The 20339-nt window shown below is 41.7% G+C and overlaps 1 protein-coding gene and 1 pseudogene across 2 annotated transcripts in view; one reads left to right on the top strand and one right to left on the bottom strand.

The window, feature by feature from the left end:
• LOC134226138 (ecdysteroid-regulated 16 kDa protein) overlaps positions 1-20339 on the bottom strand; it is an 87144-nt gene that overhangs the window by 46425 nt on the left and 20380 nt on the right. The gene's annotated exons all lie outside the window — the stretch shown is intronic.
• Positions 16331-16411, top strand: LOC134208439 (U4 spliceosomal RNA; annotated as a pseudogene).

Here is a 20339-nt window from a genome sequence, read left to right as displayed (position 1 = left end):
CGCTGCCCCTAAACCAAGTCGACCGGAAGTCGACCGCAAGTGGTGTCCCAGATATTACGATAAACGATGCAGTAGTTGAGCGGATGTCATGGGGTCAGCTTTGAGCATCTGGCTGATATGCGATCGACCCGGGGCTTATACGATTTCATGCTTTGGATGGCTGTTAAATCTCTAGCAGTGATGTGGCTTCGGTATTGACGCGTGTTATGCGTCGGATCCAGACCAGGATCATGCCGAGGTGGTGGCCTGACTGGCACTGAAAAAGTTGTTCGAAGTGCTCGAACCAGCGTTTCAGCTGGTCAGTTGGTCGTCAATAACTGATCATTCGCGTCTTTCACAGGTATCGTTGCATTCATCTTCGCCCCGCTTAAGCGTCGTAAGATATCGTAGAGAGGCGAATGTCCCGGTTGCGGCGCTCTCTCTCTTCGTCGGCCGAGAGTCTGCCCACGCTCGCTTGTCCCGTCGACATGAGCGTTTTACTTCCTTCTCAAGAGCTGAGTATCGTTGTCGGGCTAAGACTTTAGCCCTCTGGTTTTTGATCGCTCTATTGCGGCTTTGGCTCCTCTTCGCTCCTCTATCTTCCTCCAGGTCTCATCGGTGATCAATTATTTTCTCTGGGTGCGAGTTCGCCGAGATTGTTCTCGCTGGTGGCGATGAAGGCATTCTTGATGGCGATCCATTGGTCTTCCACGCTGCCACCTTCCAGAATATCTGCAACACGCGTCTCAGTTCTTCAACGAAGGACCGTTTCACCTGTGCATCTTCCAGTCGGCGTGTGTTGAATCGTCGCTACGTTTATTCCGTACATCAAAGGCTCCGTTTCCATTTTCGGCTGAAGCAGATGTGGTCGATTTGATTTTCTGTAAAGCCGTCACGCGGAGACCTACGTGACCTTGTGAACCGGTCGATGAGGAAGAGCCATCTCCGATCACCATGTCGTTATTACCACAACATTCTGCGAACAGCTCTCCGTTTTCGCTCATTTCTCCGAGACCATGGCGTCCCATAATGCGCTCATGGTTCGAGTTGTCGGATCCGATCTTCGCTTGAAGTCGCCCAAACAGATCTTGATATCACTTCGGAATTCCATCAACGACGGTATTGAGTTGACTGTAGAAGTTCTCTTTGTCTTGCAGATCGGCAGCATTGATTGGCGCATAACAATGGATTATAGTAGGTTTCGGACCCGTGTTCTAAATCTGGCAACGATTATCCTTTCCTTCTAGGTTCCCTTTCATAAGCGCAGAGTGTGCCTAGCGCTTAGTAGGAACAACTCCGCGATGCCGGGGACGTGTTCATCTCGTAAACAGAGTATAGCAGAACTTGTCCCGACGGCGTTTTGTGTTCTCAAAGTTCCAACGGACTTCACTCAGTCCCAGGATCTCAAGCTTCATGCGTGCCTCATTGGCAGTGTGGGATACTCCCGGTTGCACTTCAGCGAAAGCACCCGAATCAACCTTTCGGATCAGCGAAACCACCGATGTGATACGGTCACAAATGAATAAATTGATTGACGCACTTCGTAAAACTACAACCGTTTATTGCTTTAGAGGACTGTAGTATTGATATAACACGCGGCGCACTGCCGACGATCAGTATCACCGGCGGTCGAGATAGAACTAAAATATACTCCTATCTACCTACTACCGGGATGCGCGAGCATCATCTCGTGGCCTTTGGTCGAGAGGCTATCGTGGCAAACGATGAGAAACAAACCACTGGCCATTGACCAGTTCGCATCTAGTGCGTATTGATACAGTGGTTCGCAAAGAAAATGAATTAATTATCAACATAACCTTGAGTTCACTCAATTCTACAACTAACATTTCAAAACCAATTTTATTAGTTTCAACACTTTCGTCGACGTCGATCTCCTTGGAATCAAATTCTGTCCGTCCGGTTTCCTAGATGATCTCCGTTTACTTCTCGATGACTTCTGGATACTCATACACCCTCGTGGTGTTGCAACCGTAAGATCCTGACTCGAATACTGCAAAGAACAGACGAGACTGAATCGAGACATAACAACAAATGGAATGACATAACTTATCGATCGCCCCTGGCGATAATGGACAGATCTCCATTCAACAAAGTTTCTCGATAAGCATAACGCAGTGCTGAGTGGCTGTGGTACGGCAAAGTAACGTTGAAGTCTTCGACGAAGTTTCTGTTAAATAGAAAACCGATTGGGATCCAAACCAGGGTGTTGGAGAACATAACTTTAAGCGGCCCCTGGCGAATGCGGCATGAAATGCCGTCCGAAGTTAGTGCCCTAATGGGGCCATACTTAGCCTTATTTTCTGCAGACGGAGACGAACGACGATTTGTTGACGGCTAGGGTTGATCTTCACTGACGCGATGACTTCATAACGGTGTATACGGATGAATCCAAATCTGTTGAAGAATAACAACGCTTTGGATCCGGAATATGCATTTTAACATGAAGAAACGTAACTCGGTATCGGCCCCCTCGGCAGATGTGACTGGCTAGCACGAGATTGCAACGGTTGCCCCAAATGGGGCAGGAAATACTATTCTGCTTTGTTGAGACGGATGAATGTTGGGTCCGCATAGTGCAGCAGAAGCGACACGTCGAGCGAGAGAGCAGATCAGTTTGTTTCTAACGACACAGAAGAAAATATACTAATGAGGGTTCTGGCGATAGCGCGGGTAACACCGCAAGATGCAAAGTGCCCCAACAGGGCGATAATACTTATTTGTTCAGGACCTACTGTCCTTCTGCGGCCGGTCTATCTCGAATAGGAAGAATACAAATCTTCGACATCTGTGCGATATGACCCATCTTTCGTACGGATCGTGACGACTTCACGTTCCGTCAGCACCTGGATGAACCTCCGTGACTCGTCCCAACCTCCATTTCAGCGGTGGAACGTTTCTCTTTAACAGTACCATTGTACCAACAGTGAGGTTGTCCTGCTTCTCGTCCATCTATTACGACTCTGTAGACTTGATAAATAATCCATCGACCAACGTTTCCAGATCACTGGCTGTGTTGCTGAACCGCTGCCATCTGCTGAGCCTATTCTCTGGAAGCTCGCTGAGATTTGGTTCGATGCAGTGAGCGGTCGCTGGATGAGGAGCGCTCGGCGTTAAAACCTCCAAATCCGTAGGATCGTTGCTCATTGGAGTTAACGGCCTCGAATTAAGGCAAGCTTCAATCTGTGCGACAACAGTATGCATTTCATCGCACTTCAGCATTCTGTTTCCGATTACTTTTCGCATATGTCCTTTCACCGACTTCACCGGCTTCCCACAAGCCGCCGAACAGGAGATCTGGCGGGAATGAACTTAAACTCAATTGAGTCTAGCGCTTCCGTTGAAACTCGATCCTGGAACTGATCTTGCCGACTGGACTGGCATTCCACGTCTTGCGGTGAACCTCCTGAGTGCGGCTTTGAAAGCATCGCTGGTGAGATCCTAACGACCTCTATATGCACGGCCTGCAGCAAACATACGAACAGACAAAGGTAGCACTTGACCGGTGCCTCTTTCCGAGTTGCCGGTTGAAGCTCGAACGGACCGCAATAATCTATGCCAACTCGCTGGAATGCAGGCGCTGGTGACACTCGTTCGAGCGGAAGGTCTCCATCAACTGCCATGCACGCGTGGCCTTGTCTCTGAAACACCTAATGCACTCGTGTAGGACTGTCCTGGCGAGATTCGGACGCTCAGCGGCCAAAATCTTTCACGAACCACGCTATCATCACAGAGGTCCTCCATGAGTAGTCGATGATGATAATCAATCGAATTAGCTAGTTAACGGGTGATGGCTATCAAGATCATTGGATGTCTGCAACCTGGTGAGATCGAGACATTCCGAGCCGCACCAACACAGATTATCCCATCAATCATAACAGGTGAAGATTGTGTAGTTTTGAAGTTGGTCTTACTTCATTTTAGCTACAATATCCGCCAATTCTGTGGAAGCTTCCGATTGGGCTAGCTTACCACGCAGCAGCGCCGAGTTGTGTTCATCAGCACTCAGTGATCCAGTTCTCCGTTGCTGGCTGTTTCCTTGTTGACAATTGGTAGAAAATCGACGTATCCAGGCGGTCAGTCGAACAAGGTTCAACAAAGAAGAACGGGTAAATACATTACTTGGAGGAAGAGCTTGAAGAGCTGCGGACACAAGTGCCTCTCCTTCAGAGTTACCGAGTCGAACTGCTGCTCGGGACCAGTATATTTTAGCCAATTGCTAACATCCTTTCTAAGCCAATCCGGTCCATGCCACCATGGGCATTACTCACTAGCTGCGCGCTGTAGCTCCTCGCGATATGATATCGGCCGGATTTTCAATTCCCGGAACGTGATTCCAGACGCCACCTTTCGTGGCTGAATCTCCGCACACGATTGCTCACGAAGACTTGCCACCTCGATGGGTGTGACGAGATCCAATACTTGACGATCGTTGAATCCGTCCAAAGAAAGCAGGCGCTGAAATCTCAGACTGCTTTTGACGTTCTCTCACAGATGAGCAACAGTAACGCACCGACAATTCCAGGCGAGGTGTAGATGTTTCTTCTTCCTGCGGCTGAGATCTTCCAATGGCGCAACCTTTGACTTGGCCATCATCAAATTGACCGTTACTCTTCCGTCCAAGTTCACTAGCGTAATGAACGACAGCTCCGTAGGCCTTGTCCTAGCATCGCTGAACCTGAAATTCATCAAGTGATCACGTCTTTACCAAAGCCAATCCATCGTGGAACTGACACCGCGTCTAAGTCGCTAGTGTGCTTCTGAACTCTAACCATCGTGAATGTAGATCGGCGCACAGCAGTTCATCCCATGTGTATTTAGCCTTCCAAGATCTTGTAGGAATATCTTTCCTGAACTATTACAGGACCCACTGTCCGTAAGGTCGAACAAACGTGCTATTTCGGACAACACAATCCGATGGGTAACATGCCCTTCAGGCTTCCAGTAGTAGGGAACCTTGATCCAAAACTTATCTGCCGGCCCCATGTGAGACCAGTGTCTTCACGGTAGCCTTCTCATCAGATCAAGAACTTGCGCTGGTCTCTTTAGATCAGGAGGAACTTCACAGAATCGCTGGATTGTTTGTATTCCACTTTCTGAGGTTGAACCCAGCAATACGTAAATGGAAACGAAGTTGGCTACCGCTCTAGAAAATTTTCGGCAAACAGCACGTGGTTTCCAAGATGGCCGACTTGTGACTTTGTTGTATAATCACCTTAAAGTTTGTTTGCCACCAAATAGCGTGTTAATAGGTGTAGTATCAAGATTGTGTAGAAAAAGCAGAAAATATGTGACCCAGTGTAACAACTAGTGCAGACAGGATGTGGGACAAAAGGCCGAAAGACAAAAAAGTCGAAAGGGCAAAAGGTCAGAAAGGATATAAGGTCGAAAGGACACAAGGTCGACAGGACACAAGGTCGAAAGACGAAAATAAGGAAGGTCGAAGGGACAAATGATCGAAAAGGACAAAAGGTCGAAAGGACAAAACGTCGAACGAGACAAAAGGTCAGAAAGAACAAAAGGAAGTCGAAAGTGACAAAAGGTCGAAATAGACAATTCATTTCTTAAACAGGGTGTCTACTCATCTGTAAAAACAAAATTCCCTGATTTTTCCAGGTTTTTTCCTGGTGTTTTACATTACCCCAGGCAAAACAAATGTTCTTTTCTGGAATCACATGCGGAAATTTCTCCAGGTATTCCTTTGAAAAATTCTCCAATCCTCCAGATTTTACGAATTGATTCAGAACTTCCTCCAGGATTTAATTTGAAAATTTCTTTGCAAAAACTTTAGAAAACAACTCAAGGAACTGTTTCGGAAATTCCGTTAGCGATGCATTTGGGGATTCCTTTACAATTTTGACGTAGAACTACGTCTGTCTTTACTATATTGGGGTACACTTTAAAATTGCAAAAAATCGAAAAACGTCACGAAAATATGATAGACTTTGATCGTTAATATCTCAGCCATTTCTCGATGGATTTTCAATTTTCTTGGACCATTCGATTCAAGGAAGAGTCAACGCTTCATTCCCTGATGTGTACACTGAAGTCGTTTTTACGCGGTTGTTTTTACACGAATCGCTTTTTATGCGTTTTTTTCACTCGAATTTCGGGATTTCTGCGGTTTATTCAGACATACTTTGGAATTTACGCGGGGTTCAACTTTGTTTTAATTCACGTGCGGGCCCATATCATCCGGCAGTATAAAAAATGACTCCAGTGTATTACAACATATATGCATGATAATATTTAGTATTGAAACCATAACAGTTTAGGAATTGGTTTCTGGCAGAATCAGTCAACTTCATAAGTGCATTCTTCCATAGCAGAATTAATATCCCAACCGGAACTTGGCCTGCTTTTCAACTTAGTAATCCATTAGTATTTCTTTTTGCTATTGATTAAAAGCTTTCCTTGCCCTTTTCTTGCATTAGTATGTATCTTCAGTGGTAACACAACGGATACTTATGCCCAGGATGGTAAACTGTCTCCTACCTGTAACATTGATCCTAGATCGGATTTGAGAATCGATCTCACCATCTCCGGATTCTGCGCCTTTTGTTCTCATACACCAACTGGGACCCTCAAGCCGGCAACTTGGTTGGGGACTTTTGTAGAACTCGTTTCTGCCATAATTTACACGCTGCTTTTTTCTGTAAAGCATGGGGTCGTTTGACGACAGCTGCTCATTATTGCCCGATATTGATGCCAGTAGAGAGGCTCGGAATCGTTTTCGCCAAGGCAGTAAATGCAATCTGGTAATCTTTCTTCGGCTCTTGGTGTCTGCTGGAGAACATGCAAAGTCCGACTCCTCACGTGAAGGAATGATAATTATTATCAATAAACTCTCAAACTGTCAAGCAGCGGCTACAGAAGTAAAGCGGTAATAATTAATATCAGCCAGATTTTTGGAATTATCATTTGACAATCTCTGCAGGTGTGAAAAGTAGGCGAGTTGCTTATTTATGATAACTTCTCAAATCTTCCAGTAAATACAAAATTATTATTTTGATGTAGGTAAACCAAAACTACAATCTAATACCAATTCAATGTAAACAATGAAGCTCAATCGAAATGTTTGGCATTGTGTTTTGGTGTTATGTGGTGAGAAAAGTTCAGCGCAGCATTCACTAATAACACGTTTCGAATCAAGATACAATTATCGAACAATTCTTACTCTCTACGAAGTTTTTATTAATTAATAATTTGGATATGTGGTCGCTTGAGAGTGTTATTCATCCTCGTTTATTTGAAAAAAAAATTTATCATCCTTTTTTAATGTTAGTCTAAAATCTCACTCAATCTCAGGAGAGCAGGATAAACAGCGAAATGATTCAATTTGGGCTTGAAAACACGCTTTTGCTTTGGTCCTACTGACCAGTAGTGTCAGAAAACCTGTGCATTACATACAGCTACGTAGTTCAATCGTCACCTTGGTGTACAATAACCCGATTAGGGCTGTAATTCTTTGAAGTTTTTTAAATTCCTTTAGGTGCTTGTTCGGGAAATGTCTTTGTGAAAATCCCTCGGAAGTCACTCTTTATAAAATACTTTGCAGATTTCTTCCAGATATTCTTCTGTTTTTTGTTTTAGAAATTTCTTTGGAAACTTGGTTACAGTCTATCGGGCTCTTTGAATATTATTTCCGGTGTTTTTTAAAGAATTTAAGAAAACTTTTCAAGGAAATGTTCCGGAAATATGTTTGGGGAATTTCTTCAGGAGATCATTCAGAACTACTTACAAAACCTGTCCAGGAAATGTGTGGATGCAAAAATATGTGATTGTTGGCTTCATGACGTTAGAAGTGCATATCTTCTTTATGCCACATGGGCTGTTTCTGGTGCATTTTATGCTTAACATCTTTTTGAAAAAAGAAGTAAGAGAGGAAAGAGAGACTTGATTTTGCAAATGGAGGTTTTGGCAAGTAGTTTGTCGGGGAGGATCATGGTGAGGAGCTTTGAAGGTTACATGCTTGGGAGGTCGGACATGTTCTTCTCACGATGGATGAAAGCGGCTACAGCTGCAGAGCTGAGGATGCTTGACAAGGCATTGTTCAACAAAACCGGGGGAACCAAATGTTTCAGCGCTATCAAGTTAACTCACGCTGCTTCAGCGAGATCAATCCATATTTTAACTTTTTCCAATATATGTTTATATCTATTACACATAAGTCTATTATTCATGTCTCGCCATTTTATCACCTCCTACGTCTGCAGCTAAGCCACGGTTCCTAGCGCTTTCTTAAGCAGAGATAGGACTATTATAAAATAAAACACTTGTAAGGACGTCGCATTAGGTGTGTTGAGAAAATCGAGTCCAAAAATATAGTTGGCGAATATTATAGATTTGAAGGGAATCTACAATGCTCAGGATATGTTTACTTCTGCAACTCCATCTATGATTTCCTAGGCAAGGATTCGTGTTTTGCTATGCTATTTTATGATTAACATCCTTTATGCCTACCTGACTAGTTAGTCATAACAAAATTTTATCACAATTATATTTAATATGTGTTACATAAATAACAGAACTTGTATTAATTTCTGTTATAAATTCTTGTCAAAGTTGGAGGAAAGAAAATTTCTATGGTCGTCATAACATGATTATAACATAATGTGTTAGGTTTTTTTCCGAAAAAGAATTACCTACATTTTTAGTATATAGTTAGAATTGGAAAAAAAGAAAGTACCACCTTCAGTATAACTTGAACCCATATTCAAAGTTGAAGCAGCAGGACAAAGTTAATTGCCTACATTATGGATATATTTTTCAATAACATAATTTGTTATAGTATACATTTTCACCGCTTTATAAAATACAATGTTACAGGGGAACTCAGGATAGGACGTTCACGTTAAGGAAAATGCCATTTTTATCAATGAAAAACCACCATTTCAGCCGCCAGTTTTCATCAGCGCGCATACTGAAGAACAGCATATTCATAGACTGACTACCGATATCAGATATCCAATTGCCCATTTTATTGCATGAAATTCTCTGATTTTAAAAAGCACCTGAAAAAAATGATTTTGAAACCATGCGGGTGAGATGCGCCAGTGGATAAGGTTAAAATGCGCATGTGCTTATCGTAATTGATTTTCACTTTAATTGCTCTACATTAAGGCAATTAACCGAATGTTTCAGTTGTTTCGGTCATACGAATGAGTATGGGCGTACGCCCCCACACCGACCTCCTAGAAGTTTGAAGGCCCATAAAATCGTTTTAAAACCATTTTGACGACGATTTCGTGTGTGGAATATAAAGAACACGAGGTTAGCAGTATGGTTTATGGCTCAATTATTAATTTTATCAATGTATAGCTGTGCCACAGAAAGACTAAACTTCCACCGAGCTTTTAGAATTGCATCAAAACACGCAAAAATCGTTTTTTCGAGCTTTTCATGCATAACTAGAGAAAAACTGGCGAAATATGGCGTATCCAGTTTGGCAATATTTTTCATTGCTTTATCGTATAGACTATTGGTACAATCAAAATGGGGATATTTAACTCTTGCCCGTGGGTGGTGCGTTATAACTCGCTATGGGCGTGCTACCTCTAATTTCCCTATTTTTGTTCGAATCATAACATATTTAGTAATATTTTTGTTAAACTAGAAGAGATTTTGTTTCACAATTTTTGTTATTTTAACTACTTAATGGCACATGTTTTATAACAAATTGCCGTTATGAAAAAAACGGCTGTAACAGAATAACATGTTCTGATATATAACTGTTACCATTCACTCATCGGGTAACGTCCTTGAGTATTTCGTTCGCCAAGTGTTACTAACACCTAGTTTGCTGCTAATATCTAGCTTTGCTTGGACCCAGCATCCGCTGTACCGGTTAATTATAAGTGTCAACGGCCAAGCGTTGAGTAGCCTATTCAGATTAGGTCATTTATGATCATAAAAATCATGATAAACAACAACCTGATGCCATCCTCCATACACTTCCAATTTTCTTCTTCTCCGCTTTAACACGATATTTATTAAGATAATTAATCTGATCGTAATCTGAATAGGCTGTACTTTCAATGGTTACAGCGCCACTTGAAGCGTCTCTATTAATAAGCCATACTGTAAAAAACTTCGAAAATAAATGCTTTTCCTGATATTTTTTTAAATTCCTTGGATTTTTTAGTAATTCATTCAGAAGTATCTTAAGGAAAACCTTTAGAAAACACCTTCCGGGAGGAGTTTTTCCGACATTTTGGCTTTAAGAATTCTTTTTGAAATACTTCGAGAATATTTTTAGAGACTCTCTTTGAAAATCCATCTTCGAATCTTTCGGCTATTTTTTCAAGAATCTATTTAGCGTAAATCCTTCACAAATCACTTCCCACACTTTTTTTTGAAAATCCCTTCAGCTTCCATTTCGGGAATTTCTTGAAGAAACCATACGAAAAATCGTCTGAAATTCGTTTTGTAAATTTCTCCGGGAATTCTTTTCGATTTTATCTTGAAAAATTCCTCCAGAAATAATTTAGAAAATTGCTAATCATTCTTATGGACACTCTTTTAGTGATTTCTTTGAGTAATTCCTTGCAAAACTGAACCTGAAATTCTCCTCCACGAATTGCTTTGAAAAATCTCAACTAATTTAGTATTTTTTAGTATATTCCTAAAGAGATTCCGAGGGAATACTCATAATAATTTACAAAGCAACCCCTAACTGATTTCCCGAATAAATTCCTAGATTTTACTAAGAAATTTTCCAGGAATTCTTTAGAAGATAGCAAAACGTTTTTTGCGGAACAACGATCCATTAACGTTCACTACATTTTCAATAGATTATTCGGCTCTGCACCTTCAATTTTCGGAATGAATATGGGTCAGTGAGTATTTATTTGATTTTCACAAAAAAATAAAATAAAAACGGAAATATGAACACATGTTTGATGATTTAAATCAATACATGCATAGATCTAATCCCAACGTTTAATTGAGGGGCCTTTTTAGCGGCAAATGTCAGCTAATTATGTTTTTTTTCGCGCGCAGTTGCTATACTCAGTGGTAATCAATTGAATGAATTTAGGAAGAAGTAAACTGAGTAAGTAATTCTATCTTTTGAAGAATCAAAACACGATTGTCAAAAGTCGAAGCGAATATGCTTCATGAAAGTGAATATTTTATGCTCTGACGGCAGCACGTTCCAAATGATTATGTGGTCAAAATCGAATGTTTCCATAAACAATTTTTTTTGACTTTCTCGTATATTAAATGTTTTTCAAGCTTTTTCTCTCATTGTGGTACTATGGCCTTTTTACGTAATAAATCCTCACGGATTTTTTCACGTGATTTTTTAAGTACAAAAGCAGTTTCTATCGTAAACATTGGGGTCTGCGCAATGGCTATGCAGGATTTTCAGGAACTTACCGCCGACAACACTTCTGCAAATCTGTTTGCTGAGTTCTTTCCTGCACAGTGTGTTTGAGTCAGACTACCATTCACCGCCACAACAGTATTTAGATGAGTTACAAAGCTTTAACATCCATCTACCGCAGCTAAACCTCAGTATTGACACGGTTTTAACGCTCTTAATGCAGTTGACGTTTCGAAGGGACCTGGTCCAGATCAGATTCCACCGTCGTTCATAAAAAACTGTGCAGCCTCGCTGGCTGTCCCAGCCCTGACAATTTTCAACAGATCACTCGCGGTGGCGTGTTCCCTGATGCCTGGAAGCACGCATCAATTACACCGATCTTCAAATCAAGCAACATCCATAACGTGGAAAATTATCGACCCATTTCGATCCTGAACTGTTTGGCCAACAAAGTACTAGAAAGACTGTTGCATGACAAGCTTTATCCAGCCGTTAAATCCGTTATATCTGAATTCCAGCATGGATTCATGCAATCTCTAATTTGATCGATCTCTAATTTGATGAGCTTCACCAATAGTGTTATTGGATGCATCGAGAAGCGGCAACAAGTAGATGCTGTGTATATTGACTTTTCGAAAGCATTTGATGAAGTTCCGCATGATCTTGCTATTTTGAAACTGAACCGTCTTGGTCTACCGTCGTGGATCGTCAACTGGATTCATTCGTACTTGACCTCAAGAAAAGCCTTCGTCAAGGTTCGTGACGCCAGTTCCGATGAATTCGAGATTCCGTCTGGCGGTCCACAAGGGGTCACCTAGGACCTTTAATTTTGCGCTATTTATCAACGACGTTTGCGATCAGCTACACTCGTGCAAGCTGCTTTTGCGGATGACCTGAAAATTTACTGAGTCGTGAAGTCAGCTTTAGATTGCTGTGCACTTCAAGTCGACATTGTGCGCTTATCATCGTGATGTCAGATAAACGAAATTCAAGCCAACGCCACAAAATGCAGAATCATTACTTTTTTTTCCCCGTGCTCACTCACCAATCAGATTTAACTTTTCGATGGACCAGTCACCGCTTATGAGAGTTAACTCCATAAAGGATCTTGGCCTTTACCTTGGACAGTAAGCTTCGGTTCAACGAGCACATCTCAAAGACAATCTCCAAAGCCAACACTATGGCTTGGCTTCCTGCGCCGCAACTCTGCACAATTCGATGATGCTTATGCTCTGAAAACATTATACTGCTCATTGGTCCGAAGCATTCTTGAGTACGGAGTTCAAAATATGGGTTCCTTACCATGCGATTCATGCATCGCGCATAGAAAGCATCCAGAAACGTTTCGTCAGATTCGTATTACGACATCTGCCATCGACCAATCCCGATAACCTGCCACCGTCTGAGCACAGATGTACGCTCATTGGCTTGCAAACACTCTCCAAACGCCGAACGTATTTACAACGACTTTACATTTTGACATGATCCGTGATAACATTGACTGCAGTAGCGTGCTCCGGGAAATCAATTTCCACGCACCTTTGCCGCCGATTACGCAATCCCCAATTGCTTTGGACCCCGGCGCACCGCACTGCTTACGGTTACAATAAACCACTTGACAGATGTTGTAGATTGTTTAACGATGTATGTGATATGTTTGATTATAATGTTAGTAAGCTTGTCTTCAAAAATAGGATTAAGATACTGTAGTCTGTGTGGTTTTGAACCAAAGATGAAATAAATAAATAAATAAATACATAATATTTGTTAAATTTTTGGAAATAAGGGGCTGTGTGATTATTGGAGCTTAGAACAATTGTTTGACCATGTTTAAATATGCCCGAATACTATGAACTTTGTTCAAAAAATCATTCCGTAGCTCAGACCAATTTGTCCGAAATGTCAACTTCCGCACAAAGTGGATATCGATCCTTTGTAATCGAACAGGTCCCTAGATACCATGAGTATGGTTTATGACTTAGAAATTACCGGATACGACTTTCTAGCTTATCTAAATCTTTCTGCAGATAAGACCAATAAGTCCGCCATGTCAATTACGTTAGGAGCAAACCCAATAGTAAGCTATCATGTCCATTCTGGTCCTTAGAGACCACACGTTTACTCAACAATTTAGATAAATGGACTTACGATAGTCTGACTGTTCCGAAATCCCGAACGATTTGGAGATAAGTTTCGTTGATCATCTTCTTCTATATAATAAAAATGAAATGGTCTGTGTTCGTATCCGCATAACTCGAAAACGGCTGGATAGATTTTCTTCATTCTTTCAGCAGATATTTTCACTATCGTTTCCGACGGGTTTATATGATAAAAAAAAGCACAGAAAAAAAAAATGAAAACTAATCAGCGCATGAAAAATAAAGACGTGGAATACCGTCGTGCGGGGCTTCTTTTGACAAATCGGGGGCTACTTTGGACATTTTGAAACAAGAATTATAACGTAAGCTACTTTCAAATTGCCATTATCACCATCCGGGTGTCTTGTTGATAAATGGATGGCAACTTTCTGTTTCAAATTTGGTATTTTTTTCGTTTAGTTTTTTTTTAGAAAATCAAAAATCCAAAGTAGCCCCCGGAATCAAAAGTAGCCCCGCACGACGGTATTACATTATTCTGGGCGTACATGCATCTTTTTCATCAAATTCGTCCTAAATGTATGCAAATTCTATAGCATTATGACACTAAATAGTATAAATAGTATAAATGCAATATAAATTGCATACATTCAGGTGATAATGGTGTGTGGCACACAGCATCACTTCTCCAACTTTCTAACTCTGCTAGCTCCTACCTTCTCCATCTTCTTGCTATGCTTCTGCTGTTGGCGGAGCCCCTTCACCGTTCAGCTAACACTCTTCTTACGTTCTACAGTTTCTGTCTGCGTTCTCCGTCTAGTTCGGTCGAATAATCTGTGTTATGTCCGTATTCCTTTGGACGACGATGCCCAGCCTCCTGTCCTCTATAGAGGACATATATAGAGGACAACGGTATACCGTTGAGCAATTCGCGGACTAAATTTTCGGCGTCGCGAATTGTCTCCGAGCAAAATGGTGGCTCCCACGAATAATTCGGGACGTGATGCCGGGGTTGATGCTTATTTGGACATTTCGGATCACGTTTGGAGCAGATTTCGGATCTTGGTACGCGTTGTCGGAACGGCAACTAGTCACTACACATTCTAGACTAGTTCAACTAGTTCTGGACTAGTTCAACGGGAACAGCCATGGGCAGTACAGACGTTTAAACCCACCAAGAATAGAGGGGTGGCATATTTGTTTTGGAGCGGATAGAGATTTGGCTACACCTAGAGCGACATGTAAATTAAGACGAAAATGAATAACCAATTTTTCCCTTGAAAAAGGCTACATCCAAATCCAATGGTCGAAACATCAGGCATAGTAAAACGCTAAAAGTTTAATGATTTTTTAAGACTGAGCTGATTTAGAGATGGGCGTTCAGATCCGGAACCGTTGAAATGATCCGGATCTCTGTGGTGAGTGAAAAATTCGTGGATCACCTTTTAAAAGATCCGGTTCACCAGATCAGCAAATTATTTGACCATTTGTAAGGAAATCATTAAATGGAAAGTTCATTGTTTGTACTCAACACGCTTGTGAACAAGAAAAGGTGAAATTATTGTCAATACGTTTCAAAAGTGTGGGCCTGTATGACTAATGTTTCACTGTTTTGCATTCATCTTGCGTTTTGTTCTAAGGATCCGATCCGGTTGAAAGATCCGGATCATTAGAATGAATGACCCAGATCCAGAGCCGTAGCGTGGACTCCCAGCGCCCTTGGCGAAACCTTTATTAGGCGCCCCTTACTCAGATGTTGAAAAACGTGCTATGAGCATGTAGATTTTTTTTTTGCGATGAGGGTCTAATAAATGTTTGCTTTATGAATTCCTAAAGCCTCTATAACCTGCATATGTTCCAATAGGTAGAAAGTAAGGGTTATTAAAAGACCAGAAGATTTAATAAACTAATGCAAGTAAAAAAAAAATAGATCCAGTAGTGTGTGGATTCACGACAAAAAAGGCTCTCTCTCAATTTTTGCTTGCTATTCGATTTTGATTGCTATCGAACCTAGTTACATCAAGAAGAATCCTTATATGAAGTGGATGACCATCGGAATCGCCATTAGCCTTTTCGATGACGAAAAATTCAATTTCGGAGTGGCTTGGTTTGCAAAAACGACTGATCTTTCAATGAACTTCAACTTTGGATTTGGTTGATTGTGAGAATAGCGATTGGTCCAAGTCGTATCAAGAACAAAACAATTCCGGAGTGGATTGATTGATGTAGAATCAACCAACGGGCCCTATTCAGATCATGGTATATGAGTGTTTGTAGTGGGTCTGACGGTAGTTTGGTGGCACTGTTTGTTTTGGATGAACCAATAAATTTCTACTTTGAAGAAAGTCAGTTACTGATCTCCTCCTCTCCCTAATCTGATTTAGCCATCTGAAATCCCTCGATGCATATTCTCATATTCAGCATACCATCATTTTCAATACTCTTTCCCGCTAAAAGCTTTACCAGTTTATAAAGATTAGACTGGATCAAATGCGATCGCATAGTTTGTCGGCATAAAATAAGCGAATTTATCTCAAATTCACACAAATTTCTCATTAGTACTTCCGTACATCTATTATTAGATAACGGTTTGCATTTTTAAGTCGCGAACAAAAACTATATGCATTTGATTTACGCTTCGCCCTTAGTTTATTGAAGTCCTTATCTGGAGCTCCTTCCCAGAAGCTTGTTTCATGCTCCTTTCCATTTGCATTTCCTGTTCCTTCCTTTTCCTTCCACTTTCTTTTCTATCAAGTAAATAATGAAAAGACATTCCCAAATTAGAGGAGCATGCCGACGTTCTTATACATTGAAATGTTATGACCCCGGGAGTTCCCATAAAGGGACTAGCCTAGGGCGCAACATGCCTCCTTTCTCCCAGGTCCCAAGGACTTTATTCTTTACACTTTACCTTTATGCGCAGTGGCTATATCGTAACCAATGAGGTACAACCGAGGTGCGATTATTGCTAGTTGAAAAACTTTACCTTTATGGTTTATTCAGCGGTATGGGCGGTGATGGGATGCAGTGGCAATGGCTTAGTCAGTTAGCAGTGGTTCTATCGCAGATGGCGATAGGTACCGGCGCGACGTGCAACTTGATGGTCGTTGGTCAGATGGTCGTCGAATGACCCGGCGGCGTCCACGAGGTGTTGCTTCTCGACAATCTTATGACCGAGGTAAATTTCGGAACTTTCATCCGTTGACGGAAGCCGATCACACGGCGTTAGCTGGCACGAACAATAGCTGTCGTTATCAGGACACCGTATGACAAAATAGCGTTCGTGGCGTGGTACCGCCCATCGACCCGGGCGAGAAAGTACCTTCAGGAATACGAGAAGTACCGGCACCTCTGGGCAGAATGTTAGCAACCTCGGTGATTCTCACTTGGCAGGTCTTGCCAAGTTGGGGACGATCGGCTTCTTCACTACGCACCGCTCACTGGAAGACGTCTGCCGACTGGATAGCTTTTGGTCCACGGAAGTCGTCTCGCAGAACTGGGGCTAACAGTTGTCAACCCGAAACGAATAACCAAACGTTGGCCAGCCAAATGGTGAATTACCTCGCTCTGGAGGTGTAATTAGGCACGCGAAAAACTACTCGTGCTAATAACACCTACAGTTGGTGAGAGGCGTCGAAAAGGCGCAATCACCACACACGCACGTAGCTGGATTCCCACTTAGTTTGTTCCCGAACGTCAAACTATCGGACTGACTATTTGGGCTGGTTTACCACTTATCATCAAATTCCAAGTTTCACGAGGAATGGAATAAACTTCAAAGATGCGAGTTGGCTGTAGGTTTTTAGTATCTCGTACCTCGACTGATCGCTTAATCCTTTCTTCATCGAAGACTCTGGAGCACATATTTTTGATAACCGTATTCTTTTGCCACCCACTTTGCCTGTTTTAAAATAACGATTAGACACTAACTTGACAAATTATTTCCCTGCATTCCAACACCATACACAAAGTGATACCTTTCGGTAACAATTTGTATCAGTTATTGACGGAACAGGGCCTTCTGGAAATACGTCAAATGATTGATTATGTATGTAGTCCCCGAGAGAAACGTAATAAAAGGTTAAATTTGTATCACTTTGAACCAGTGAATTTTTGAATAATTTGTCATCATTTCCAATAGCGGAATTCTGGATTTTGGCGCCCCCCTAAGGTCAGGCGCCCTTGGCGGCCAACCACACGCTACGGCGCTGCCCAGATCTGATCCGATCGTCAAAGTGATCCGTTTTGCCCATCTCTAGTTGAAATCACTACATGGCTTCACTTATCTTTTACCTTCAAATTGGCGTTTAATTCAAATAGTTATACTTTTGGACGATTGTCGTACATGCATATCGCTTTGATGATGATGCCGAGAAATGGTGGATATTGCTTGTTCTGTCATAAGCATAAAACCCTGTGAGTATTGACGGACGAGCATCCTGAATCTAACTGCATTTGAGAGGTCTCCGTAGCCCAAGTAACAAGTCAGACAAAAATGGTTGCAGCACCTTGTGCGTGACTAAATATGGTCACATACGGGTTGCAGTATCCTAATGCCAACAGATTTCTGGGAATTCTTACTTCGGTCTTCAAGGCGGAATTTCATTAATCATTTTTGACTTCCTCAATCTATCATGGATGTCCAGACCAAGATGAATACAAACAGGTGTTGCAGTATGCCAATTTCATCATTCAGCCATCTTGGATTTTTGAATGGAACAGCCACCGAGTTTATTTACGTTTTGCACTAAACATTATTTTTTCACATCCGCACTAACTATTCCCATCTACTGACAAAGTGAGTGAACCTTGATATGAGACCCTTGGTCCAGACGACTTCAATGAAACGATGCTGACTTTTAGGAAACCTTGTGGCTTTCCAGAATGCATCCATCAGTACCAGAAGATGTGCATTTCCAGGCTTTCTGGGACTATAATTCGTATTCTTGTTCACGTTTGAATGTGCTTCCAATCAAAAGTTGAACCTCTCGACCGGATCTGGTCCGGACCATACTAACGACCACCGGCTTGGAGATGCCATACCTTTACAGACTGAGCTATAGCTAAATTATATTTTTAAAATCGACGGATCACCATTAAAACTAGTTTTACAGCAACAACATCCGTAAATAAACATTTATCCTTAAATAAACATTTGCAAAAGACAATAAACGGCCACTTATGCTAATTTTCTCCGAGAATTCAATTTACGAAACGAAAAAAAACGTATCGTCAAACGATAATCATCTGGCGTTTACTATTGGGGTTGCATACCGGTTTACTGGATGCTGAATCGATTTGATAATGATTTGAAATCAGTTCCTGCTGCGGAAGCACCGTTTTATTATTTCATCAAGAGTGTACAAGAGATCACATACAGGGGATGGACAAAATAATTAGGATAGGCTAATTTTAGGTAAAATTAGATGCGTTGTAACTACCTAAGTTATCATCCGATTTCGACAATTCAGGCATGCCTGAACTAGAAAACTAATGCATTTTGACGGTATGTCCATAGAATCGACTATGGCCACCGATTCCGGAGATATTCGGGTTTTCGGAGGTAGGTTCAAAACCGTAAATTTGAGGTGGATATTAGGAGAAGTTGTAAGTTAAAATTGAATAATATTAGTAACCACAAATGAAGTAGGGCTCTTGCTGATTAGAACCATATATATTGATTTAGAATCGGACCAGAATCAAGTGAGATATGGCCATTTTTAAAATCGGTTCCGATCGATACTTATCAAGGTGTCAGCCACAACTTCATTTGAATCTCGCTTTTGATAGATCGTCCACTATGATTTTATTCTAGAAGGGCTCTAATGTGTCCAGAATGAAAACCAATTGACTAAAACGAATCCTGGAGTCGCTGGGATGTCCCCAGGGAACCTGTGAATGAGGACATTTAAGTTTAGCACCAAAATCAGTCATTCGACGGCTCTTTTCATGGTTTTCGATCAGGAAGCGAAGTATGAATATAAAATGGTCCATTGTCGGCTCTGACCGCTTCCAGGATCTACGGATTGGCCCTGGGAACCTGTGGAAGGGACATTTTAGTTTTACCACCACAACCGGATGTTCGACGGCTCTTTTGATGGTTTTCGATCAGGAAGCGAAAGTATGAATATAAAATGGTCAATTTACGGTTTGACCGCTTCCAGGACCTGGATTGGCCCAGGGGAACCTGTGGAAGGACATTTTAGTTTTAGCACCAAACCAGTCATTCGACGGCACTTTTTCATGGTTTTCGATCAGGAAGCGAAGTATGAATATAAAATGGTCCATTGATGACTCCCAGCCGCTTCCAGGATCTACGGATTGGTCCCGGGAACCTGTGGAAGGGGACATTTTAGTTTTAGCTCCAAAACCAGTCATTCGAAGGTTCTTTTTTTAGAAGACATTTTAGTTTTACCACCAAAACCAGTCATTCGACGGCTCTTTTTATGGTTTTCGATCAGGAAGCGAAGTATGAATATAAAATGTTCAATTTACGGTTCTGACCGCTTCCAGGACCTACGGATTGGCCCAGGAACCTGTGGAAGGGACATTTAGTTTAGCTAAACCAGTCATTCGACGGCACTTTTTTCATGGTTTTCGATCAGGAAGCGAAGCATGAATATAAAATAATCCATTGACGGCCCTGGCCGCTTTCAAGACCTACGGATTAGCCCCGGGGAACCTGTGGAAGGGGACATTTTAGTATTACCACCAAAACCAGTTATTCGACGGCTCTTTTTATGGTTTTCGATCAGGAAGCGAAATATGAATTAAAAATGACCATTGACGTCTCTGACCGCTTCCAGGACCTACTGATTGCCTTCGAGGATTCTGTGAATGAAGACAATTTAGTTTTAGCACTAAAACCAGTCATTCGATTTTTGATCAGGAAGCAAAGTATGAATATAAAATGGTCCATT

The sequence above is a fragment of the Armigeres subalbatus genome, chromosome 1 (genome assembly GCF_024139115.2).
Source record: "Armigeres subalbatus isolate Guangzhou_Male chromosome 1, GZ_Asu_2, whole genome shotgun sequence".
NCBI lineage: Eukaryota > Metazoa > Arthropoda > Insecta > Diptera > Culicidae > Armigeres > Armigeres subalbatus.
This window is presented reverse-complemented; position numbering and strand designations above follow the sequence as displayed.